The following is a 27,492-nucleotide window of genomic DNA, read 5'->3' as shown; positions in this document are numbered from 1 at the left end:
TATGAAGTTATTACCAAAAAACTGATCATTTAAGCGATCTCGTAGCTCTTACTGAACGTCTGAAAACACTTCGTAGGTCATAGCTGTAATAAGCGCAAAATAGTTTTCGTTTCAAAAAAGTGTTTTTGCGTTTTAAAATAAGAATTGTCTTCAAATGGCGAGTTATAAAAAGTGCACACTGGTTTGGTTCTAGCATCGCATATTCTTATCAAAATAAACTCAGCAAATTTTTCTTGTAATTAATAGTGTTTGAGGGTGTTATTACTGGCAAAACATTTTTTTTTCGACTAATTCTCCGCAGAAAGTTGCAGCTAGTTTTCAGCTGCTGACGTGCTTAATTTTTTTTGAAATTTCAGCAATATACTTTTGGATATGATTTTTACTCAAGCAAAGCTTGTGTTACAGTATGAACTCTCCTTTTTTCCAACCTAAGTCGCAATATTGTTGCGACAAATATTGCTGCGACAAAATGTGTTCATTTTTATCAAAAACCAGCTATTAAGTACAGCCAATGCTAAGGATATTAACACACTATTATATTACAAATAGCACACTATTTTCAAGGTATCATGTATCTGTGGCGTAGAGGTAGAATAAAATATTCTTGAAACTCAAACTACTATAACGTGGTATAATTATTCTTAAGAAAATCGAAAGTTGAAAATGGTTTAAAAAAGCTGAATCAATTTTTTTTCTTGAGTTCATTGTCATTATTCAGACTGATTTTTGGCTACGGTTTGATGATTGTTCGGGGGCATTTAGTGTTTTTAATCAGGTACCACAGAAAACTATCGGAAAGTGCTGAGTGATTTATCAAGTAAAGGCTCTTTAAATCGTGATTCGAACGCGTTTATATTTTCAGTTTAAGTCTAACTTTGAGCAAGCAAAGCAAGTGCTGAGCTGAAATATTGGGTAGTGTTGCAAATTAATCAGCGAAATTTAATTATACTCCAGTTTTCAGAAAGTAAAATTTTGGAGTACGTTTTCAAATTTAGTTTCTTTCCTTGTATATGGGTAAATGGTGTCGATAATGCCCAATATAATGTTACAACTGAATATGCCTAATTTCTAAGCATTCGTTCAGATCCTCTCATCGTACTACTTATAAAAAAGGACACTTTTTGAAAAAAAAATTTTTTCTGTAACTAATATATTAATGGGGTCTGTTCTTTATGCTGTTTGCACAGCATCCTTTAATCCTTGTTCGTAAAAGTAAATAAACTATGTTGGCTTTCATATATTATTAAAGCGTATGGCTCGATGAGTTTTTTAAAATAAAGTAAACATGTCCAGGCTGAATTTTTGTTACTTTAAAAGCTTGCAACTGGGTTCAAATTCACGTCAAGTTTGTGGAAAGTATTCAAATTACGCTCTCAACCATCGAAAGCACAAATAGCTTGAGAAAAGGAGAGGGGGATTTTTTGCAAATGTGACCTACGGTTTTCTGTTTATACTAGCGGAAAACAACTCGAGCTATCAAGTTAATTTCATTAAGAATTTTTTCGGCCCTAAAAATTGCAAGCCACTGCAAGAGCATGATATACTTATACTTCGTAATGTATAAACAAACAGTCTGTCGTGTTTTGTGATTGTTTGGGATCACAGAGTCTTCCGCCCCTCAATTGGCTACGTATTTGGGTTGAAATATTTTTACACTAGCGTTAGCTTAATGTATTTTTACGAAACTTCTTTTTTTCTAACCTAATCTGCCAAAAAACGTGTTCAATAAAAGTGTTCACTTACTGGGATATTTCAGTAGCATAGGAAATTGCATAGCATCTGTTCTCTGCTTTGTTTGTGACTAGTGTTTGGCTTTTACGTATTAGTGCTTCTGTGGCTGAGTAAATAGGGCATGAGACTTTTGTGGGCGTAGCGATTAACATGTGTTCCTATTAGCATGCGATAATTCCTTCAACTGGATGTGCTTACTGACGAAAATGAAATTCGCTCAAAATTTCAAAATATTTCAAAAAATGCTTGATTTTTAAACCGAGTTACAATTCCATTTTCGCCATTAGCAAATTTCAGCAAAGAAAACGTGAAACAAGTCTCGAATTTTTCTAAGATTCGAATCTGCGCCCTAGAGATTTAGAGTCTCGGGGGCCGGCCTGTTAGCATGTGTGCCAATTAGCATGACCATTGAAAAGAATGTTATTTAAAAACTCGCTTTTTCATATTTTGTTTGCCTCAATCAGTGTACTGGGCAATAGGCCTGTCACCGAGACTCTTAATCTCTAAGTCGCAGGTCCAAATCATAGATGTAGTCGAATTTTTCGCTACTTCGAGGCCAATTACTACTTTTTCTGGTTGCACTTTGTAGAACTGCTTTTTTTTTCGTGTTCTCGCTAGTGTTTGTGAAGCGACGCTTCGCTTCTGTGTAAAACTAATATTTTTTTTGCTTACCATGTTTTTCTTTCATCAAAAGAACTTCATTTATCAAAAGAACTAAAAAAAACTTCTGCATAAGCTCCTAAAATTGCTAAATTAGGGTTTCTTGTTTTTACGTTTTTTGCTGAACTAGAAGCTTAAAATTATTAGTCAAGTTTTTTCGAAGATAGTTATAAAGGAGTTGAGTTGCCTAAAAAATTACAATATGTTGAAATGATATCAAATTGAAAAAATTGGTCCGGGAAAAATTCACAAACGTTTTTGTGAACGCGTCCTGAAAATTGAAATAACCTCATCATAATTTAAATACTATTTCGAGCTGGCGGAAAAAAGAATCGGAATTTTTTCTCAACATATACTTGCCTTCTTAAAATTAATTGCACTTCATCAAAAATGCGAGTAACAAAATTTTTATCACTTGGACTAACCAGCGCTTTCAAATTGGAATCTACACTTTTTCAGGTTTGGAACTTGTTCAACAAACACACTAAATCATTTGATAGTATGATTTTCAATGAATTCAAGTTTTTCAGCTTCTCCGTTACACATAGCTTAGCTTTAACGAGCGAATCCGATTGGGACGGCAAAAATCCTGTTTTGGATCCGGTCAGGTTCGAATCCATTTTTTGAACTGAAATTTCACATTCTGGACAAATTTTCGGCTTGCTCGACCGTCAAGACTCAGTCGCAACGAACGACTTATTGGCTGTCTGTTTAGTTTTTACGGCATATACTTTTGATGTAATAAGTAATTCTTTGTAGTTGAAATTATTTTTGATTCATTCCTGTAATTTGTAAGGCTAGTAACCCTTTACGTAATTAAAGTCTTCTTTAACGCTTAAGCTTCATTCAGACCATTGTTGTTTTATAATATTTCCGTTTAGTTACCTGAATTCGCGCCGTTCAAAAGGAAACAACAGCAAGAGAGCGTAAATTTTCAAATTATCAGAACTTTATAGTTCTTAGTTTTTATGAAAACAATTTTGCTTTTGACTACCCAATTTCCGTCGGCTTAGCCTCCGCGCGGAAGATAATTTTTATTTTTTTACGAATAGTTATTTTGTTGCTGAAAGTAGTTTCCTCATGAATAACATATCCGAGAAAAGCATTTGGAAGTTTCATACTTGTGGTTTTTCGCAATTTTACAATAATTTCCGACTAGTTCAAATTGTATAAAATATTTCGACCGTCTACAAATCAATTTCTAAATCCTACAAAAATCAGATTTTAAAACTGTGTTCAAGCTTTTCTTGAGGCTTCTGTGAAGATTTGGTTCGGCTCCAGCCCGGTGGCTACAAATTTTATCAAAAGTTTTATAAGGACTGCTTCTTAAAATAAATTAGCCTTCTTCTTAAAACTTTTCGTAAAAATGCAAAGATGTTATCAAAATTCATTATTCTGTGAAACAATTTGACAAAGTTTTATAAAGCAAAAATGTATCTCAAACTTGCTTCACAATTCCTCGAATGTAATCAAAATCTTAATTTCATCTAAATTTTGTACCACAATAAATCATCACAACATAACATTGAAATAACACCACAGGATTGTTTGACTTATTCTTCAAGACTCAGCCGCAACTAAGCATTTTAATTGATGTTGTGTAGATATAATCTGGATCAGCTGACGCGTAGTTGAATGTACTTTTCTTCTTTTTGGTTCTTTTTGCCTCAGCGGGAGTCAAACCAGCGTGACTTTCCTGATCCCCCCACTTTGAACTTCCTGAGGGAAGGAAACTTCCAGCTGAACTTCTTGTCCACCCCCAATCCGCCTTCAAATAGAGAAGAATCGAAAAAGAGTTTTCTTTTTAAATAGGTTGTTTTCATGGGTAAACTGTTTTAACAGACAATTAACCTGTAACCATCCTATATGTTTTGACCTTTTTTTTGTGGCACAGGACAGTTATATCATGGAAAATTATATGGGATAAACTCCGCATGGGATAAACAAAAAGATCTGAACAAAAAAAACGTAGGTATATTTGACAGTCATAGCAAAAAGGGCATTCGGAATACAGTTTTTGAAGAACATTGACTAGAGAAACGAAAACTAATTGTAAAAAAAAAAACAATTGAATAAAAGTTGTAAGAAATTTTTCAACATTTTTTGCAGAAGTGTTTGGAACTTTCAAGCTTTGTTTGCAGAATGGCGCTAAGAAACTCCACTATTTACTTTTATTTGAGTACAACTAAGTTTTCGCGGCTTAAAAGAAGCTTAAACAAGCATAGCCGGTTACTGTGCAAGTACCAGAGTATGTTCCGACCAGTCTTTGAAAAATACAAGAAAAAAAAACTTTTTCTTTCAAATTAGTGTCGTTTTTTTCTGCATGGTGTAATAAAACGATCTGATTGATAGAAAACTTACGAATTTTGACAATCATAGCAAAAAAGGCATTCGGAATACAGTTTTTGAAGAACATTGACTAGAAAAACTTTTAAAAAATAGTAAAGAAAAACAATTAAGTAAATTAATCTTTGTTTAGAAAATGGGCTAAGAAACTCCAAAAAACTACTTTGATTTGAGTAAAAAGAAGTGAATAAGTTTTTGAATTTTTAAAAGTCGTTCGAATCACGATTGAAAGGGCTTTATTATGATATATCACTCGATCCATTCCCATAGTTTTTTAAAGTACCTGATTTTGCGCGGAAACACACAAAAACTAAAATACACCCGAATACGAAATTCCTTCCCGTTTTTCAAATGATCGGAACAATAAAAAGTTTTCTCGATTTCATATCTGAGATTGTTTCATGTATTTCAGGAAAAAAGTCAAAACAATGCCTTGAACGAATCAGCAAAAACAGCAAGTCAATACCCCCCTAAATCCGCTTCTGAGTCAATCAAAGTTTTTTGATTCAAAAATTGTACTTGCTCTATTTGAATGAAGCAGTTGTAAAACAATATGCGTAAGAGCCTGTTTTTGCAAGTTTTTGTAAAATATGGGTTTTCTCTAAAATGATGCTTTACTCAAAGGTGGAACAAAACAACTGGATATAATGATCTGAAGATTTTTTTAGGAATAATTTTGTTCCACCTAAGTTCGACACGATCAGAACAGCATGAGATTTAATTAGCTGTGTTTTGAGCATCGTATAAATGAGATTATCGAGGTATTCACCCGCACCAGAGCTTCATTTGAAAAAAATTAAATATATTGTCAACTTTTGGACAATCTCTATAAAGTTTTAAGCTAATTGACAAGAATCGATTCAAATTTGATTAAATCTTTTTTTTTTAAAACAGATAATAGAATCTTTTTTAAATTGATTATAATCGATTGTGATAGTTTTTTTTCTGAAATTAGCCAGAAGTGTAAAAACTTGTTTTCAGTAAACTCTAAACTTGAGTGTTGCTGGCGTAAAGAGGCGTTGAGTCAACCAAAAGGAAACCTAATAAGTTCAAGGACTGTTGTCTTTTTTTCTTCATTATTTTTAATCTAATTTTCTTTACAATTTTTTTGTTTTTTAACTTTTGCTCTGTTAATGTCTTCACAAGTCTGCATCCTTGCCGTTATGTAACCATCGGGAATTCGACATTGTATCTCTATTTGATAACATTTCGAAAAATGAGTAAATGTCTTTTTCCCCTTTTTTATACAATGCCGAGAAAATTTTTGAATTGTTTCAAACAGCACCCTATGCCTTTTTTCAGCCATTCATTCAATTTTTAGTGTGAGTTCAAAGAGGAAAGTGGGTTTTTTTTCTAAAAAAAATTCTGCAAATGCTTTTTTGGCTTGTTTCTTCAACGTAGAAAAAACTTGGTTTTTTTTAAAAACTTCATGTCATCTATTTTTTTCGGGCGGGGGGTGGTTTACGGGGGGTGTTCATTGAGAACAAGAATATAACAAAAACTCAGAAATTAGATTAGAGGATGATAAATTAGAAACCGAGTTTGCTGTGAGAAATGAAGAAAAATATGCGAATTGTGCAGCAAGTTTGGAAAACATTTATACAAATCACAATCCACAAAATCCTTGAAAATAATGATTTATAATCGCTTACGTGTTCCCAAATTGTAATGATGAACGACTATTATAGCAATATTTTTGAATATGGAAATCGATTATAATCGAGTTTTATTCATAGAACCTCAGTGCGGGCAGTCTTGTGCTAGACTTCGCTCTTTTAGTTGTCGAGTCTGATATATTTTAGAATATTTTACTTAGCAATGAAATTTCTGCACCGAAGTTTCCGCAAAAAAAATATGTTCCGGAATTTTTGTCAAAATTGTTGCCATTTTAATTAAAAAAAAACTGTCATCAATTTAGGCAACAATTTCTATTATGAAAGCGAGACAACGGATTATTTTCAAAACAATTATAATGCATTATCATAACATTTAAATCTATTTTACCTCGATTCAATAGCAAAAAAAATTTTTTCGTCATAAAATTGCCATGAAATCTTTTTTTTTTGTCGTCAGAAAATCCTGAACTTTATTCGAAAGTACGATTCAGTGAAAACATGAACTTATTTTTAAAATAAAAACCGAGGCACAGCAAGCTTTGCAATTTTTGTCAAATTTTGAAAGAACTTTTAAATAATTTTAAAGCATTGCGACCAAAAAATAATTTGAAAAACATCAGAAACTTTTTCAAGTTTTTTTGCGATAATGTTTAGATTCATAGCTGTTTAAAACAAAGAATTGAGGCACCAGAGTGCAGTTTAATTTAAAATCAAGAGCAACAAAAAGGGAGCACTGCAATCATAAATTAACAAAAATGAAAAATCATCAGTAAAAATCCAAAGCAATCCTCAATCCTCCCTCCCCCTATGCATTCACACTGTGTAAGTTAGAACAATGGGCGTGAAAGGGTGTGGGCGATGTGGGGGTTAAAAAATTTTTGAACGATGAAAAACAAGCTTTGATCAAAACTTGCAATGTTCAGGTCGGGTTTTTAATGGTTAAATAGGTGGAGGTAATTGACGGGCAGCAAAAAAATAAGAAACTGAAAAAATGTTAAAGAAAATTAGGAAAAAATTGTGAAGAGGAAAAGTAAAAAAAATAACCAAACTGATTTTCACTTCAAATAATGCAATTTCTGTTTTGCGAAAGCAACGCTCAAGTTTTGAATTTACTGAAAAAGTATGAGCATGACTTACCTAATATGAAATTCTTTAAACATCAATTTTTTGTAAATGGTTAATGGAAGATGTCTCTTCTCGATTGATTGTTAAGCTGAAGTTTTTCGTTGAAAAATTTCGAACCAGTGTTGTGAAAACGTTTTTATTATTAAAACCCGTAGTTGTTGGTTTCCAACCGCTGTTTTTCAAGCAGCATTAAGGCTGGTTTGTTACAAGGCTTCAGATACGAGATTTGTTCTACTGACCATTATGAACGTTCCTCATAGAGAGTGAATTGACGATCTTCGTGGATACTAATTGAGGTTGAGTAGTCAGTTGTAGCACTACAATCAGACACGTGAACAGACTCAGAGTCTTGATAAAGCTGCTCTTTTGCAGGGAAACACGACACATGCTATGGTTAAATGGAGCAAGTATAATAGAGGGGTCCCAAAATTAAGGATGGTTTTCTAATGAAAGTTGGTCGAGAAATAGTCAACGAAATTGAAAGATATCTGATACGTTGAAAAGTTATCATTAAAAAAATATAAGGAGGAACCTTCTAAAATATTTACCCCGATCTATGGTACCTAGTTCGGACTATTCAAGGTTGAGCATATGCAAATTTTGTACTCCTCCTAGGTATCTGCCTTCTTTTACAATAGGGGGAACAAATGACAAAATCTCTTCAGTCATATTGGGTTCTAATAAAAGTTATACTGCTAATAAAATTTAAAGTCTTCTCATATTCATCTTTTTTCCGGCTGCTATCAGAAAATTAAAAAGCCGATTATGAGAGTACTTTACATTTTATTAGCAGTAAAACTTTTATTGGGACCTTTTTAAGCTGATTCAGTTGTAGTTTTGCAGTATTTACAGGAAATTATGCAAAATATGATCAAATTGGATTTCTAGCAAGAAAACCACTTCGTCCATTAAGACTTGAAAATAAAATTATTTTTTTGACCCATTTTTCCTCGCAAAGACAGGTACCACAATTAAAGATCAGATCGGTTCGAGTTATATTACATATTAAAGCCATTCAAATCAATATCTATTAATTAATCAAATCAAAGTAAATCCATTTGTAACATTCTAAGCTTTCTTCAGGCACAAAAAGCGAAAGTTATACATTGAAAAATTAAAAAACAAAGAAAAATTTGCTTTTTATAATTTCTAAAAAAGCAACTGCGGTCGGAACCTTCTGCGCTACTTGCGCTTACTTGCCACTATGATTTCACCTGAAATTTCACTTCGGAGGAGATAGTATTTTTCCATGCTTGAGCTTCCTGGGAACCCATGTATTATACTTGAACTTGAACAAGACTGTCGGAAAATTGAAAATTAAAATAACAGGAACAGAGTTCTAAAAATAAATTAGTTCTGCTTTCCGAGAGTAAAAGTTGAGAAGACTAAATTGCTCTTTTTTGGGCGTTAAGAGTAGCGAGAAATCCACTTTAATATATTGAGATCTGTCGGCTTCCGACAAAGGATTATAGAAAGCAGAATACGAATATATTAGCTGCGATGACTAGAGGCTTTTATGATAATAGGGTCTATTTTTGCACTTTGTAGTTAAGTTGCTCTATTTTGTTAAATGGTGGTTCGAATCAACACTAAACCTATATTCTTTTTGAACTTTAGGAAAAAAAGGAGCTACAATCTATGGCCCGTATAAGTGACTGAATCGTGGTAATAATCTAGGATTAGCTAACTTAAGAGAGACTGATAAGCTTTTCGCTTTTGTGGCTATTTCTCAGGGGAAATAGGCACCGATATCTCAATCTGGAGGTAATAATCGAGAGATAAAACACCTGAGAAAACTAGATTATTACTTTTCAAGCTCAGTCACACTTTTGGGTCTTTTTTGTTACATGGTCCATGTTTGATGATTTTGACTTCTTAAAAATTAAGTCATAATGCCTGAATCTTATTGGTCAGGGGTAGTGTAAGGTTTCCTTAAGTAGTTTTTTTGAGGATGATCTGGAATAATGTATTTAAAGTTCAAATTTCAGATCTGCGCTGGTTTACAAATGACTATACTAACGCTTGGATGCTTAAAAATGGGTTATTTCAGATCGAGTTCACAAATTCTGTTTTTCATGGTTACTTCATATCTGAAAATACCTAATTCAGATCTAAAAATATGATCTGAAGTTTTGTTTTTCATATTAATTTTTTGTTTGAAAAAATCTGAATCCTTCTTACCTATTTTTGGTCTAAAAATTTTGTTAGGGACCTATTTGAAAAAAAAAATCGGCTATTTTGTTTGGAAAATTATTTATTTTAACAGGTGCAATTCAATTAAAAACCTAAAATCAAATAAAAACATCACAAGAAATTTTTGTAACGAAATTATGGCACAATATGGCAACATGAAAACTAAAAGTAAAAATGACAATTTTCATAATTACATAACTATGGTACTTTATGGCAACATGAAAGCTTTGACAACAAAATTGATAATTTACAAATTCCTGATCCCCTCAAAAGCAATAAAAATTCAAAAATATTTCAAAATGAAAAATAAAAGTTTTCTTCGAATACACGACACCTAACAAAAGTTTTAATTTTAGCAACATTTTGTATCAACTTTAGAGATGATATGCAATTTCAGATATCAAATTCTTAAATTCCGAAATTTCTTTGATTGTTTCGGGCCGTATAATAATAAAAAAAAACAATTTAGATTTTTTGAATTCCTTTAAAAAAGATAAAGTTGAGCAAGAGAAATACTGAAATAATGGAAGGCAAAATCAGCATCAATTATGTAAGTTCATCGAAGCTTGAACAATCGGCCCGGGTGAATAAACGTCACGTTGTTGTCAGAAAACATCCTTGTAGATTAGATACGAAGTCAGTTGAATGACAACCGACCATCTCTTGCAATTATACTACCGGATGGTAGATTGATTCAGACCAGCAGCAATAAATTGCCGGCTCCTATGAAAACCAGTGTAAGCATCATTATTGGTTGCGTAACAGTTCTGTACAGTTTATGTGTTATTATTCTGCAGTTATGTTTTTCATGATGCAATTATCAAAAAATTTCAAACGCAACGTATTCTAATTATGTCTGCAGTTTCTAGACTCCGCCCATTTTCGACTTAAAATTATTTCCAACTGCGTTTCGGCCAGATGCACTCTTAAGACTCGTATTTACTCAAAAGACTCGTATTTACAGTTGACCAAAACGGGGGCAGGTGGGGGTAGTTAAGTATGACATAAGAGGCTGAAAGAAGTGTCTTATCTCTTTCTTCTGTGGTGTTGGATGTTGGTATGATAATGACTTGCATTTTTTCCCCCCGAATGTTCCATTTGAGCCAGTTTGACTAATGAAGTGCAAATGTGATTAACAGGAACAGGGGGCTTTTATGACTTGCTTATGTGAGTGGAAATAAAGAACATATGGAGGAGAATAAGTTATCGATAGTAGTGATAAAGAATCGATAAATCATAGGCCTAATTAAAAATACTATAGGTCAGGATATTACATCAAAGAAAGCAGCATTTCATTAAATTAACAAGCGTTTTTTTGCATGTGTGAGTAGATATTTAGAAATGACGCAAAGCACCCCTTAAGTCATGAATTGCTTCATTTCCCGGTCAAGACTTTATGGAGCGACTTTCACCCGCTGCGCAACTGCAAAGTTTGGTTTAAAAACGGTTTTCGTCCCAACTTTCCAAGTATTCTTAAAACTAGCGGACCTCAAAGGCGCCTTTTTAGCGTGATTATTAGCTATGATTATTTGGGGATCAGAATTCTTGATTTTTTCGATTCAATTCACGTGATACTTGGTTATAGAAGTCTTAATACATGTGATGCTTAGTTATATGCTTCGATCAACCTTGATTCAGCGTGTTGATGTCCGAGTTAAATTGATTCGCTCGCCGAATCATTCAGAACTTGAAAAAAAACTTTAAGGTTAACTCATTTGAAAACAAAATCCAGATATCACATGGCGCAGCCACGAGTATTCTTCAACCAGTAAAAAAAGGACGGTTTTGGGAAAACCAGTATTCTGGGATACCACATCCCCTTGTTTTCGAAGAGTTCGTAGGATCAAATCATAGTAACAGTCACATTCAAAGAAAAAGTAAAACATAAGAATAATTCTAAACAATCTACGACGGTTATTTTGAAACCAATTCCAATTCCCAAATTCCTCATAGCGTTCGAGTCAACAACTGATGCGGTGAAAAAAGAATGATAGAAAAAAGATTTGTCAAAGAAAAGGTAGCTGCGAAAAATGCAGAAAAAACGGCTAAATACCCGAGAGTAGGTCTTTATGTGTTATACAATTAAGTACAACTTCGAAAAGTGTCCCAACTATTTGTACCCGCACCTGAAAAAAAAGAAAAGAAATTGATTCTAGTGGATTTTTGTGGTCAAAAACGTTACAAAATAATCGACTCCCATGCTTAGTTATTGAATGAAAAAATTAATTAAAATCCATTGTTTTATCGAATTTAAAATTAAAAGTCCATTCAAAATCATTTAAGTTTTTTTCGACTTCAATTTTGTTTCGCATCTTGCATAGTTTTGCTATTTTTTATGCTTTATCAAATGAGTAATGCAAAAATTTTGCAAAAAGAGTGTACGGCCTACTCGATTTCTAAAACTTAAGTTTGTGAAATTGTAAAAAAAAATCCATTCCATTCCCAAACCCCCTCAGCGTTGGACCTTTGCAATCTTACAACACCCCCTCCCCCCCCCCCCACGCTTGTCCTTTTCACTTTTTCAACAAATTGGATTATGTTTCGACCAATTTCGACCAATCCAGATAGAATTTGACCGGCGCGACAAAAAACATCTATTTTCATCCAAGTTCGACCAATTCTTACATGCTATTGTTTTTTTTTGTAAATGAAGCACAAACTTAAAATTTTTTTTGTAATTGAAGCACAAACTTAGAAATGATTTTCATTATTTTTTTTTGCAGATTTTTGTAATTGAGGCACAAACTTAAAAATGATTTTCGTTATTTTTTTGCAGATTTTTGTTCATCAAAATACTTGTTTATCAGAAATAAAACAATCAGTACTTTTCGGTAATTGATTTCTCGCTAACCTTTTGTTAATTCAGCATCTCGCATTTCAATTTCTGTAGCCTCAGTTAATAACAGTTTTCATTTATCAGAAGGTGAGTGTCATATGGTGCTATTTTAAATCATGTAAGTTCTCAGTCTCTAGCAATCAAACAACATTTGTGGTGCTAATTGGATTCTGACAGGTCCCGACCTTCGGCGCTATCTGTCAACTTCGGTTGACCTCTGAAATCACTCTCTGAATAAACTTTTCAAAGTTAAGTTGATTATTGATTGAACTTACTTTTTCACCATCGAAGAACTAAAACGAACCCTAGGAGCATCGATATTGAAGTTGGAGTCACTCTCAGCGGAAGACACCGCATTTCAGAACAACGCGAAAAATCCATTGAAGCTAATAGGGACAATGAAGGTGATTCTGGAGTCCAACGGGTGGAAAGCTGATGCGAGAATAAATATCATCGGAGGGAATCGACCGTCTATCATCGGGCGAGACTTGATGACACAATTAGGGCTGCAATTGATCCAGCATTTACAAGGGGCTCCAGTCATGTCTATCAATAACGAGTCACAAGGGGAGTCAGGCCAAGGAGCTGCACTGGACTCGTGGCAAGAAAACTTTGGTAAGCTTCAAATCTATTTCCTAGGGTAGGAAAAACCAGAAACTATAAGATGCAGGCGGAGATTTCTGAAAACTTGACATCGATAAACAGAAGAGCCGCGGAGTACCAATAGCATTGCAAGATAAGGTGGATAAGGAAAATAACAAACTACTACAGCAAGGCCACTTCGAAAAATTAGAAGAATATTCAGATAAATATTTCGTATCGCCAATTGTTATAACAGTGAGAAAAGACGAATCAGTGAAACTAGCACTTGAATCAAGAGAACTTAATAATTGAGCACACAAAAACAAAGAGCAGACGCCGAATATAAAAGAATTAATGGAAAATGTTGGACAAACTATCAGCGAGAAAAAACCGTGGGATAAATTTGTTTCAACCATGGATTTAACTCATGCCTACGGTCAATTGCCCTAAGCGCAGAAACAAATGTACAATGTAATTTTCCAGTAATAAGGGGAAGTATACGGGTACTCACTGCTTCAAAACGGGGTTCTACGGGCTGACAACAATACTGGCCGAACTCTAGCGAGCTATGGATAGCGTTTTTTCCGAGTTTCAGCAAGCGCACGCGTTCATCGACGATATCTTGGTGGTTATCATTGGAACCGAAATAAATCATATTGGATATGTCGAAAAAAAACCTGAAAGATTTGGACAAGGAAAACAAGTTGTTGAAACTTACGAAATGCAAATTTGCTCAAAGGGAGTTGAAACAGTTGGGGCACAGAATAACCACCACGGGAGTAAAACCCTTGGTGCGGAAAACGGAATCCGTCGAATCGTGAAAACCGCCCCGCTTATTGCCGCAATTAAAAACGTTCATGGATCTCGAAACTAATTCTCTTAGCCCCATTAGAGAATTAGTTAATTCAAAAACTCATGAAAAAACCCACTCTATGAACCGCTACTATACCCAATTTGTCAATGATTTTTATGTAAAAGAGAAGGTCGTCTGGTTGGACGAAAAACTAGTTATCCCTTACGACCACTGTTGAGCAAAAACAACGATTAAATCTGGACCACGGATTGTCAGTCCGCGTTTAAAAATTTGAAAAAGCAAGTTTCGAACATCGCAGAACTTCGCATTTCGATATCAACAAGGACGCAAGAATTGTGTGCGACTCAAGCCATAACCGCCTAGGGGAAGTCCTGGAGCAACTAGGACCTGAAAGTTGGAGGCGAATCTCGTTCGCCTCAAGGTACCTAAGCCAAAAAAATTATTCAAATAATGAATTGGAAAAGCTGGCCGTTGTTTGGGGGGCTGAAAATTTTCGAAAATACAAACCAAGCCAAAAAACTCAGGTAATAGCAGATCATAAAGCGCTCGATTCTCTCCAAAATGGTGACAAGAAAAAAAAAACATGTTTGGTCGTCTAACGCGGTAACTGGATCGACTAATTCCATTTGATTTCAAAATTGAGGTTAAGCCAGGGGCCCAAATTGGCCTGGCGGATTATCTATTTCGAAACCCGGCGGATTATGTTCACAGTCGCAAAAAATAACTCGGTTGTAAAATTCATAGCGCGACCAAGGGACTAAAATTTAGAAATAACAACCAGTCATCCAATCGAAATGCAGTATGCAAATTTTCGTCGAGCAATGAGCCAGTAGACCATGCAACCGGAAAAATGACCAATCACAAGCCAGAAATTTACTTAAACTGACGGTTACGCATTACGAGCAAGAATTTAGTCGGTGCTATTACTCAATAACAAACAAGTTATACAGAACTTTTTTGTACCGAATAATTACGAAGAAATGGATCGAAGCTTTAGAAAATTGGAAAAAAATTTTCAAAGAGCACCCGAGTTAGATTAGTAGTAATGAAGAAAAGAGATGAAATACCAACACATTGCACTTAAGAAGCAATTAAAACAGAAACATGATCTAACAAATCAAACGCAATCTTATCGTTACCTTCGGCGTTTAATGGGAAACAATTCCCCCAGTGGACCCTATTATTCTTTGCATGTCCCTTGTTCCCCTAGGATATAAAACTGTAAGCAAATGACATCCCTTCCTGAGTTATTCAATTTTCTATTCAGTGAATCTCAATGCGCTTCTGACCCACAACTTAGCCCCATTAGAGAATTAGTTAATTCAAAAACTCATGAAAAAACCCACTCTATGAACCGCTACTATACCCAATTTGTCAATGATTTTTATGTAAAAGAGAAGGTCGTCTGGTTGGACGAAAAACTAGTTATCCCTACGAATCTTGCATCCGTGGTCAACAACCCATTTCATGCAATCCACCATGGCAAGACGTGTTTGACGCAGCTAAGGATATCTGGTATTCCTACGTATACCCATCCATCGCATTGATTGCTAGAGACTGAGAACTTACATGAACTAAAATAACACTATATGACACCCTTATCCCGCCACCAACCACCAAATTTACCAGTAGCCCCACCCGCACCCCCACCTCAAAGATTCGTTTTTTGCCACTTGAACCAACACCACACTCCCAACTAGACCGCTTCCCGCCACAACCAACCCCAACCGGAATCAGTTGCATTGTAAATCTTGTTTTCCAACTTTTTAACAGATCGGTCATTTGATCACTTTTTGGTCATTTGGACATTCTTAGTCATTTTTTGTGAATATGCAGGTCAAAATATTGGACGATTTTGTCACACTTACATACATATTTACACACAATCTTAGTCCAACCCTCCTCTCCTAAGTTTCTGAAAAAAAGTAAAACAAAACAACAATTAACCAAACTTACTATAAAACTTGCAAAAACTTGCAAATAATACAAAACCTTCGCTGAAAAATGCTTCTCACTAAAGTGTAGAAAAATCAATTTCAATGAAATTCCATTGTTTTTATCTATGAAAGTGAAACATACTCGATTATATTTAATTTGCAAGGAACTTTAAGTCTTCATTAAACCATGGTATTTTGATTCATTTTTAAATGATTATATTCATGCGTTGATAGACACAGACAAAAAATTCAATTTTAATAGTCTTTATCCATGGAACTCCAGTGATGGTAACTCCAAGCATAGAAAGAGAGAGAACATTTTTGCAAAAAAACCTCAAACTGATACTACAAAATATTTATTACAATATTGGACTAGCAGCTCGCTCAGATTTAGGAACATTAGAACACAAAAGCTAGCACAAAATTTGAACGATATGATTTGCTGAAAAGGCTGAACTTTTCAACACAAGAAACAAATATCAATTCATTGGAAAAAGTCATCCAACCAGCCCAATTTTGAGGCCACCAAAAACATGAACCGATCTTAAATGTAGGAAAACAAAGAGAGAATGCTCTCAGAATGTTTGTTTTCCTCAGAAACAGGCATGCCTTGCTTGCAAATTTCTAATTCTTTCTTAAAAAGATCCGCAATACTTGGAAAAGCGTTGAAAAATTATAGAAAAGAAAAAGCAAAATAGGCGGAAAAACAGAAGAAGAAACCGTCTAAAAATATTTCCTAAAAACCCAATTTTTCAAAAAAATTTTGAAGCAGACGGACCAACAAACTTTTGTTTGAACCTTTTGACATTTGAATCAAGTCTTTTTTGATTTTTTATATACAAATATAGTTCATACAGGCTACATTTTGTTTTTTCATTTAGTAAACTAATTTTCCAAACAATGAAAAAGAAAAAAATGTTTTTCCGTAGTTATTTCGAAAACTAGTCCGAACAAGTCTATTTTAAGCACTCTAAAATATAAAAAGCAAAATATAAAATGAAAAATAAAAAAATATTTTTAAGATTTGGTAGCGTATAGAAAAAAATTGCTTCAACTTTTCAAATGATTTAAATTGACACTCGATTTAAATTGTTTTTTCATCAGATGGCTGAAAACTTTTCATTAAAAAACGTTTAGTTCAAAACTGACTAAATAAAAAACGCACCTCCAAGCGTAAATATTCCAATGAAAAACGTAATTAAAAAAAAACGAATTAGTTCAGTCATTATTTTGACAATATGATTGAGCAAAATGATAATGTAGAAACAAACTTAAAAAAGTACCCAGATATTCAAATTCCGGCATAACCTGTGTGAAGTTTGTATATAAGAAAAATTCCAACGCACTTTTGAAAAACTCTGTTCAAAAGAGCCTGATATGACTCCAAACATAAATTCGTGGATGCAAAGTTGCTACCAAAGCTTCACTAAAAGAAACCTAGTCAAAACATGTGTATCCGATTAGGAAACCGAACCTTTTCTTTTTGGTTGTTGTCTTTGGTTTTAACGGGAACTTTACTGGAATCAGATGGTATCAAGTATATTATTCCTATTTGAAGATCAGTTCTTGAACTGGTACGAGCCAGTAACACAGCCGAGCCAAAAATAGTAGTGTGGTAACAGTTTGTTACAAAAAACCTATCAAAAGCATTACGAGGCCAAACTGTGCATTCCGCACTTTGATAACGCTCCCTTTGTTCTTATTTTGTTCTTTACTTTCCTTTGATCGTTCCGACAAAATTTTCACATGTTTAAAGACTTGTCTCTGGAATCCAGGAACATACAGACACCAAATTGTGCTCCTATCCGGTGCACAGTTTGGCCTCGTAATGAGTGTCAAAAAAATTTGTAGGGATGTGTTTGCAATAAAAATGCCTTTCCTGATCGATATTTTTGCCGCCTAGCATAACATAGCATTTTTTCTCTTTTGTCTTTTATTGGAGCAATAGTTTGCAAATTGTATATTATGGGACTATAAAAGAAAAAACTTATAAACTCCTATAAACTGCCCCCATTAAGTCTCCCGTATCCAATTTCAACATTAATAATTGACTATATTATAATTTTAGTAACGAATTTTAGAAAAAATGTTTTTAATCGTTTAATAATCATTTATAATCTCTCCTTTTGAAATAAAAATATAATCAATTAAAAACTTTTCAATCGATTATAATCGATTGCTAAACCATCTATTTTTTGATATAATTATAATCGCTTTTAATCATTTATTTTTATAAAAAATTCTTTTCCATATGTTCTGCTCAAAAAATCTATTATAACTAATTATAATCGATTATAATCATTAATAATTGACCATTTTGTCTTCAAACTTGCATCTGAATTGCTTATAAATTATGCTTTTTTGGACGTTGGTTTATTTCAAAGTTGAAAAAAACCCAAAAGTTTTCAAATCAGTTCAAAATTATAGCTTTTTTATGTTTTCATTTCTCATTGAAGTTGTATCATAATTCAAATTTTAATTTTTTTTTAACCACCAAAATATCAGGACATTGCTTTAGTTTCATGATTTATTCGGAAAATTTTATTTTCAAGTACCACGGGAACCTTTCAACTAAATTTAAAGGATCTCTATGAAACTTTTGTTTCGTGGTAAAACTTTGCGTTGAGATGATCCAAAGTGTGACAAGACATCTCGCTTTTAGAGATTTTGTTTTTGACAAAAAAATAGCCGATGGAATTTGAATAATATATACTTTTGGTGTGAGAAAATTTTGGTTATAATTAAGTTAAAGGGCTTTTCGTATGAAGTATTATTAATTACAATCGACTATAACAGATTACAACCTCTTCGAAAACATTACGATTGAATTCGATTGTAAATCCTGTAAACAGCTCATTTTGGTATTTATAATCAAATTTATTTGTCAAAAAATCATCATAATAATCCGTTATAATCTATTGCCGACGCCTAAACCTGGATGCGGGCTGGCAAGAGTGTCATCGTAACTTTGATTTTTCTTACAATTTGAAACTGGTTTTAAGCTTTAAGTAATGACTATTCCAAAAAATTTCGCCTTTCTGTATTTAATTTTGTGCTGAACCGCAATTTTTGTATCTGAGATACGGATTGATAACCAACTTTGCTGAGACTTTTCATTAATTTATATCAAAATTGGGCACTTTTGTGATCCCAAACATACTTTGAGAGACCCTTTTATTAAGTGAGAGGACTCTTTAATTAATTTTGCGTTATTTTTTCAACTACCCGCACCGAGCGTCCATGGATTCTTACCGATTGTAATGGATTACCAAAACAAAAGCAATCCATTATAATCCATTAGAGATGTAAAATTCAGACAACGAAATCAATTATATTGCCATTATAATTGATTATTTATGAAAAAAATATTTCATTATCCGTTAAAATTGATTAAAATTTATTCTGTGTGGCACTGAAAACAACTATTTTTGCCGACATAATCCAATTTGCAGAAATTTTACAAGTTTTGCAAGAATTTTGCAAGAATTTTGCTGGGTGGGGGGGGGGTTGCGGCTCAATCATCAGCCCCTTTCCCAATTCTAGCATTAAATTATTCCCCCTACCACCATTCACACCTAAAATTCTCCTCCCCCTGTTGTGGTGAAAAAAAAAACAAAGTTTTAGACTTTGATGAATTGAAAAACTTTGACCAAAAATCTTTAAACGCAATACTTAGCAATTGCACCACACAGGAAAGGAAATAATTATGAAAAAAAAACTTAAAAATTCATAAATAACCTCTCGAAAAAATCTATTATAACCGTGGCACAAAAGTTATTAGAAATTTAATTCTTTGTTAATAAAAGATAATCGATTATAATGGATTATATTGACAGAAAATTTTAATCCATTTTGTAATTCTATATATTTTATAGATACTGACCGTTTTATGACAAAATAATTGATTATGATCCATGGAATGTTAAAGTTTGTGTGAAAAAAAGTCCTTTTGACAACTGCTTCGGTCGACGAAATCATTAAAAATTCGCTCCGACAACTATGAAGACGAAAAAGTAATATTATTTTTGTCAACTTTTTCATTCGAGTTGACGTACCTCGCAAAAAATGATAGGATTGGAAAGTCTTGCTTCAAAGTTGTGCTTGAAAAAAAAAACGAAAACTAATCATAGAAATTAGATAATTCCGTTGCTCTTTTGATTGCAAGGTTGTTTGTTCATTTTCTAGTTTATGTTTTGCAATGATAATTTAGCTGCAGTTTTACAGTTTTAGGGATTTTTTGCATTAAATTACTTCTGTTTATGGAAAAGATGCAAAAAAACGTTAAAATGTTAATTGACCAATTGTTGTTCTCTTTCATTGAATTTTTTTGGCAATTTTCAACTTCAACAACTGTCAGATTTTTGTCAGAATTTTATTTTTTGTCACGTAAATCTTATATTAATAAACTTCGAAGAAATCCAATTGCCCCATTGATACTTTCTTAATTAGAAACATATTATTGAACTTTTGTTTTTCTTTTTTGCTCTCGAGCTAATAATTTTGAATGCTAGAAAACGCTGCTGTGCAAACAATGATTTCAGTATAAACTTTTGGGCCTGTTTCCTTGCATTTAAAAAAAATAAATACAAAACACTTAGGCTTGGGTTAATTTGTTTAAATTAAAGCCTATCAGAAACGAATTTTTGTTTTTCTTAGACATATTTCAACGTCAACAAAAGTCAGATTTTGAACAGAACTTTATATTTTGTCTCCTAAAATTTGACGCTCGAGCTCAAAATTGAGTACAATGATTCTTCTGTGTTGAATTTTCGGAATTATATGGGGTTTCAAAATTATGAAAATTAAATCGCTATGTATCTTATATTAATAAACTTCGAAGAAATCCAATTGCCCCATTGATAGTTTCTTAATTAGAAACATAGTTTTGAACTTTTGTTTTTCTTTTTTGCTCTCGAGCTAATAATTTTGAATGCTATAAAACGCTGCTGTGCAAACATTGATTTCAGTATAAGCTTTTGGGCCTGTTTCCTCGCATTTTTGAAAAAAGTAAATACAAACACTGAGGCTTGAGTTAATTTGTTTAAATTAAAGCCTATCACAAACGAATTTTTGTTTTTCTTAGACATATTTCAACTTCAAAAACAGTCAGATTAAGAACAGAACTTTAAATTTTGTCTTTTAAAAATTGACGCCCGAGCTCAAAATAAGTATAATTATTCTTCTTGTTGAATTTTCGAAGATAAATGGGGTTTCAAAATCGTGAAAACTAAAACGCGATGTAGCTTATGCTAATAGTTCATGAGCAGCGGGTTAATCCGTCTCACAAATTATTCAAAAAAATATGTAAGCAAGCTATTTGGTCTTAAAAAAAAACTTCAAAAAATCCAATTGCACCACTCTGTGTTTACACAGTCTGCAGGGTGAGTTTTGAAAAAAAAATTTCTATATTATCATGGTTTTTCAAAAATCTGCCAGATGATAAAACTTATCAATAGATGTTTTAGATTTGTTAGAAAGCAAATCATGGCGTTCAGGGCAGAGCTTTCAGAGCTCTGCCATACCTCGAGTAATCAATAAATTCAATCAGGCTGCTCTCATCTCAGCAAATCTCTGCGTGCGCCAACTGCCTTTAAAATTATTAAACAAGTTTTGATTCAAATAAAGATTTGATGAAAAAATTGTTTTGTAAATTACTTTTTTTCCGGTTTTGAACATTATCCGCCTCCTTCTCACAACACCCTTTTCATTCACACACTCACGTACACAATATGTTGAAGGCAAAATTATTTTGTTTTGTGTCTACCTCAAAATACAAAATTCTAAGACTCAATTCAATTTTAAACTTTTTCTTTATTCATTACGCGATAAGAGAACAGAAACCTTAACTTAGTCATCATGGCAATTTTGAAAACCCAAGTGACATAAAAGTTAAATTTGATACCATGATATAGTCTAGTCGCAGCTGATATGCTTTTGTTAAATTTTGAGCTGAAGGCAAAGATGCCGGAAAAGTGTGTGTGTGTGTGTTTTTTGTTAAATGAAAAAAGAAAAATTGAAGAAAATTAACAAGGCTGAGCACAAACGATTTTTTTGGCTGTTTTTGGCAGGTCGGAACAAAAAAGCACCTAAACAAAATTTAAAATGAAAAAAAAAAACGAATTCAAACTTTTGCATGAAAATTGTTTTGAAAAAAGAGGCTGCCGTACAAAATTAAACATAACCCATGAAAAATTGCTCTTGAAATTTATTTTTCCTTTTCGAACAATGTGACTGAAATTTTTTCTGTCTGTGATTCATTCACCAGACACATTTGGACTTATTAGTTAGTAGTTTTTCCCAACACTGAAACACTGAAAAAATTTTTGTAAGCACTGAAAAAATGGATGCCTGAGCTCAAAAACTGAGAAAAAAAAATGTAATATACGATCGTTTTTTGAATAAACATAGGGGTCATGTCATATTCATATATGTGAAAGTGTCAGTTTGGCAGATTGGGATAATTAATGCGTTTTGCTTACCATTTTTTTTATAAACTCGTAACGTAGACTGCGATTAAATTGGATGAAAAACTACGCAAAAGCGAAAGGAGGCATGCCATTTGCAAACAGCATTTATAAGACCCAAAAATTTTTCCTTTTGTACTTGAATTGCACCTGGAGGCATGGTTTTCAAAAAAAAGTGTTTTAGTGTTTTTTTTTCATTTTTATCATTTTTGTTAAATGTTTTATACGCTGGAGAGCAGTCTGATTACTCGAGGGTTCACCCTGATTTGAGCAGTTTTTTTCTAACCTACTTTGGACATAGACAACCCGCATTGAGAAACTTGAAATTGAAATTGATTTCAACAGATTTTTCTTATATAGTAATATAGTATAGTATAGTAATATAGTATTTCTTATATTTCACACTCTAACATAATATAGTGTGTGAAAATCTATTAACGATAGCCCAATCAGATACGTAATATGATTAAGAATGGACTAAAAATATTTTAAAGGCAAAAAAAATCTATTTTTTGCCCTATTAAAACCGGTTTACCTAGATTTTTAGGCAGTTAAACCAATCAAAATCTAGTAAAATAAATATTTAAGGCAACTATTTTTTGTTTCGAAACTTGAGCCAATTTTAGTAGTCAAGAAAACCTCCATCGGAGCTACAGAGAGCAAGAATCACTCAAGGACACTTTTTACCGCACACTATCGTATTGAAAAGACTCCGTTTTGAGTTCTGCACATCTAAGGACTCCCGCGGTTTGATTAGTAAAATTATGCAAAAGTTCTGTAAATGTCTTTTTTTTATCAACATTCTAGAGGTAATGATGCAAGGCAAATGACTTGTAAAAGAAAAACTCATTTGAAAAAAATTCGATTTTGGCGCAGAGCTTTAACAGACAAAAATTTTGCTGAGTTTTTTCCAGGCCAAATTTTAACGCGAAAGTCCATGAAAAGCATACCTTATAGCTTTATTTTCAGTTTTTCTTTTTTTTTGATACCAAAAAAAAATCTGAAAACTATCATTATAATATCTGTAAAAATTGAGTACCTTATTCAAAAAAAATGGACAAAACTGGATTTAGACCATTTTAGAATTGAAGTGAATCAACTTTTAAAGCTGTTTTTTTATCAAACTATATTGAATCTTTGGTCTGCTTCATTATCTTATATATTAAATGAATGACACGTTTTCGGCATAAGGCCTAATGTTTAAGGGGCTATCGAGCGCAACGTTTAAAAAAAGCTTAGATCAGTACTTCAAGAAATACTCAGAGCAACAATCAGAGCGAGATGAACTCAATTCAATTTTAAGGCTAGACAGTACCTGCTCCCTTTTTGTCAAAAATATTGTGTTTACAGATTCATTTCAGTCTGGAACGATTCATTTACAAACAGCAACCTCTATGCTGGGAAAGAAGGTTTTTGCAAACTGGTTCGGTCTATGAAATAAATGGAAATGTTTCAACGTTTTATAGCTTGGAAAGCTTGCTTAGAAAAACTTGAACTTTTTGCGAACCGATTTAGTCAATGAAATAACCTGAAATAATTCAACGTTTCATAGCTCTTACAGCTTGCTTAGAAAAACTGAAAACTTGCGCGAACCAATTTAGCCTATGAAATAACTTGAATTTATTGTAAGTTTCATAGATTGATAAAAATCTTGCTTAGAAAAACTCAACCTTTTCGTGAACACTTTAGTCTATGAAATAACCTGAAATAATTCAAAGTTTCGTAGCTTTAAAAGCTTGCTTATAAAAACTTCAAGTTTTTGCGAAGCGATCCGGTCTACGAAATAACTTGAAAATTTCAAAATTTCATAGCTGGAATAGCTTGCTTATAAAACTTCAATTTCTTCACAAACTGATACGGTTTATGAAATTATTTGAAAAATTTCAAAAATTCTAGCCTAAAAAGCTAGCTTAGAAAAATTTGTTCAAAAGTTTGCTTTTACAGATTCATTTCAGTCTGGAACGAATCTCTTAAAACAGCAACGTCTATGCTAGGAAAGAAACTTTTTGCAAAGCGGTTCGGACAATGGAATACATTGAAAAGTTCCAACGATTCATAGCTTGAAAAGCTTGCTTAGAAAAACTTAAACTTTTCTTGAACCGATTCAATGTATGAAATCACTTGAAATATTTCAACGATTCATAGCTTTTATAGCTTGCTTAGAAAAACTAAAAATTTCAAGAACCAATTCGTTTTACGAAATAACTTCAAAAGTTCAAAGTTTCATAGCTGGAATAGCTTGCTTAAAAAACGTTTCCATGAACTGATTCTGCTTATGAAATAACTATAGAATTATTTCAAAATTTCAAGCCTTAAAAGCTTGCTTAGAAAAATTTAAACTTTTCGCGAACCGATTCGGTCTACCAAGTAACTTGAAATAATTTGAAGTTTCTTAACTTTGAACGTTGCTTAGGAAAACCAAAAATTTTTTCGAAACGATTCGATCTATGAAACAACTTCAACTAAAACAATGTTTCATAGCTTGATTAGCTTGCTTAGTAAACTTTCGAGACTTTTGCGTACTGATTCGGTTTATGAATTGACTTGAAATATTTCGAAGTTGCACAGCTCTATTAGCTTGCCTAGAAAAAATTTTAGCAATTCGAGTCAATCTGAATTTACTCGAATTATTTTTTAATTTTCGTAGTTTTCAAAGTTTCGAACAGCTTCAAAGTTTGGAATAGCTTGCTTAAACAAGTTTTTCGTGAACCCATTTGTTCCATTAAATATCTTGAACTATGTCAAAGTTTCGTAGCTGGAATTGCTTGCTCCATTAGCTCACGCAAAAAATAGCTAAAAAAAACTAAGAAATAACCTGGAAATTGTTTGAAAGGCTTCACCAAAAAAGAGTTTACCATCCGCTTCACTTTTTGTAAAATTTGAATTATTGTAAGCTTCATAGCTTAAACAGCTTCCTTAGAAAAATTTGATTTTTTGCTATTTTTTTAGTGTATAAAGAAAGTAACTGGAAATAACTCATAGTGTCATAGTCTAATAGTTTGCTTCGAAAAACTTTTACTTTTCCTGAAGCAAATCAGTGTATGCAATAGCTGAGAAATGTTTAAAAGTTTCATGTTTTAAATAGCTTGCAAAGAAAAACTTGAATTTTTTGCGAACCAGTTAGCTCTGTGAAGTAACTTGAAATATTTCATTTCATAGCTTGAATAGCTTACTAAGAAAGACTTTTATATTTTGCCATGCTTACCTCAAAAAATTTATTTTTTTTTGCTTATTGATTCGCTCTATGAAACAACTTCGTTGAAAGTTCAAAATTTTGTTGAAAGTTCAAAATTTCATAGCTGGGACAACTTGCTTAGAAAACTTCAACTTTTTCACAAACTGATACAGTTTATGAAATAACTTGAAACATTTCAAAGAATCTAGCCTAAAAAGTTTGCTTAGAAAAGTTTGTTCAAAATTATGCATTTATAGATTCAATTCAGTCTGGAACGAAAATTTTAAAAACAGGAACCTCTTTGATAGAAAAGAAACTTTTTGCAAAACGGTTTTGTCTATGAAACTTTTTGAAATAATTCAAAGTTTCATAGATTGAAGAGCTTGCTTAGAAAAACTTATTTTTTTCGGGAACCGGTTCGTTCTATGAAACATAAGGTTTTTCAAACCAATTTACTCTATAACCTAACTTGAAATTGCTCAAAAATGTTTTTTGCTTGAATAGCTTGATCAGAACGGCAACTAACTTTTTTTTGAGCCAATTTTGCGTTTAACGATTCATTTCAGTCTGGAACGAATCAACTAGAAACAGCAACCTTCATGCTTAGAAAAACAAAATTCTAGTAAGGGGATTCGAGGTATGAAATCACTTGATTTATTTGGAAGTTTCATAGCTGGAAAAGCTTGCTTAGAAAAACTTTTATTTTTCGCGAACCGATTTGTCCAGGAGACAACTTAAAATATTTTGTAGTTTTTAGCATAAAAAAATATAAAATGTTGAGCAAACCGAATCAGTCTATGAAATAACTTGAAATATTTCAAAGTTTCTTGGCCTTAATAGCTGGCTTAGAAAAACTTAAACTTTTCGCGAACCGAATCAGTCTATGAAATAACTTGAAAGAATTCAAAGTTTCCTAGCCTTAATAGCTGGCTTAGAAAAATTTTATTCATTGAAAAAACTTGAATTTATTGTAAGTTTCATAGATTGATGAAAAGCTTGCTTAGAAAAACTCAACCTTTTTGCGAACACTTTAGTCTATGAAATAACCTGAAATAATTCAAAGTTTCATAGCTTTAAAAACTTGCTTATAAAAAATTCAAGTTTTGCGAAGCGATCAGGTCTACGAAATAACTTGAAAATTTCAAAATTTCATAGCGGGAATAGCTTGCTTATAAAAACTTGAAAATTTTCAAGAACCAATTCGTTTTACGAAATAACTTCAAAAGTTCAAAGTTTCATAGCTGGAATAGCTTGCTTAAAAAACGTTTCCATGAACTGATTCTGCTTATGAAATAACTATAGAATTATTTCAAAATTTCAAGCCTTAAAAGCTTGCTTAGAAAAATTTAAACTTTTCGCGAACCGATTCGGTCTACCAAGTAACTTGAAATAATTTGAAGTTTCTTAACTTTGAACGTTGCTTAGGAAAACCAAAAATTTTTTCGAAACGATTCGATCTATGAAACAACTTCAACTAAAACAATGTTTCATAGCTTGATTAGCTTGCTTAGTAAACTTTCGAGACTTTTGCGTACTGATTCGGTTTATGAATTGACTTGAAATATTTCGAAGTTGCACAGCTCTATTAGCTTGCCTAGAAAAAATTTTAGCAATTCGAGTCAATCTGAATTTACTCGAATTATTTTTTAATTTTCGTAGTTTTCAAAGTTTCGAACAGCTTCAAAGTTTGGAATAGCTTGCTTAAACAAGTTTTTCGTGAACCCATTTGTTTCATTAAATATCTTGAACTATGTCAAAGATTCGTAGCTGGAATTGCTTGCTCCATTAGCTCACGCAAAAAATAGCTAAAAAAACTAAGAAATAACCTGGAAATCGTTTGAAAGGCTTGACCAAAAAAGAGTTTGCCATCCGCTTCACTTTTTGTAAAATTTGAATTATTGTAAGCTTCATAGCTTAAACAGCTTCCTTAGAAAAATTTGATTTTTTGCGATTTTTTTAGTGTATAAAGAAAGTAACTGGAAATAACTCACAGTGTTTTAGTTTAATAGTTTG

At 32.7% G+C, this 27,492-nt stretch overlaps 1 long non-coding RNA gene across 2 annotated transcripts; it reads right to left on the bottom strand.

The window, feature by feature from the left end:
* Positions 1–3,818: 3,818 nt before the first annotated feature.
* Positions 3,819–10,362, bottom strand: LOC134845866 (uncharacterized). Of its 2 annotated transcripts, none has more exons than XR_010162765.1 (4): positions 10,134–10,362; positions 8,762–9,265; positions 7,718–7,866; positions 3,819–4,159 (listed from the first exon to the last, which is right to left on the bottom strand). It is a non-coding gene; the product is annotated as an uncharacterized LOC134845866 (long non-coding RNA). The 2 variants fall into 2 exon arrangements; XR_010162766.1 differs by having other exon boundaries at positions 10,188–10,362.
* Positions 10,363–27,492: the final 17,130 nt, after the last annotated feature.

The sequence above is a fragment of the Symsagittifera roscoffensis genome, chromosome 5 (assembly GCF_963678635.1).
Source record: "Symsagittifera roscoffensis chromosome 5, txSymRosc1.1, whole genome shotgun sequence".
Taxonomy (NCBI): Eukaryota; Metazoa; Xenacoelomorpha; order Acoela; family Convolutidae; genus Symsagittifera; species Symsagittifera roscoffensis.
Note: the sequence above shows the minus strand (reverse complement) of the source record. Positions and strands in the feature narration are given on the sequence as shown.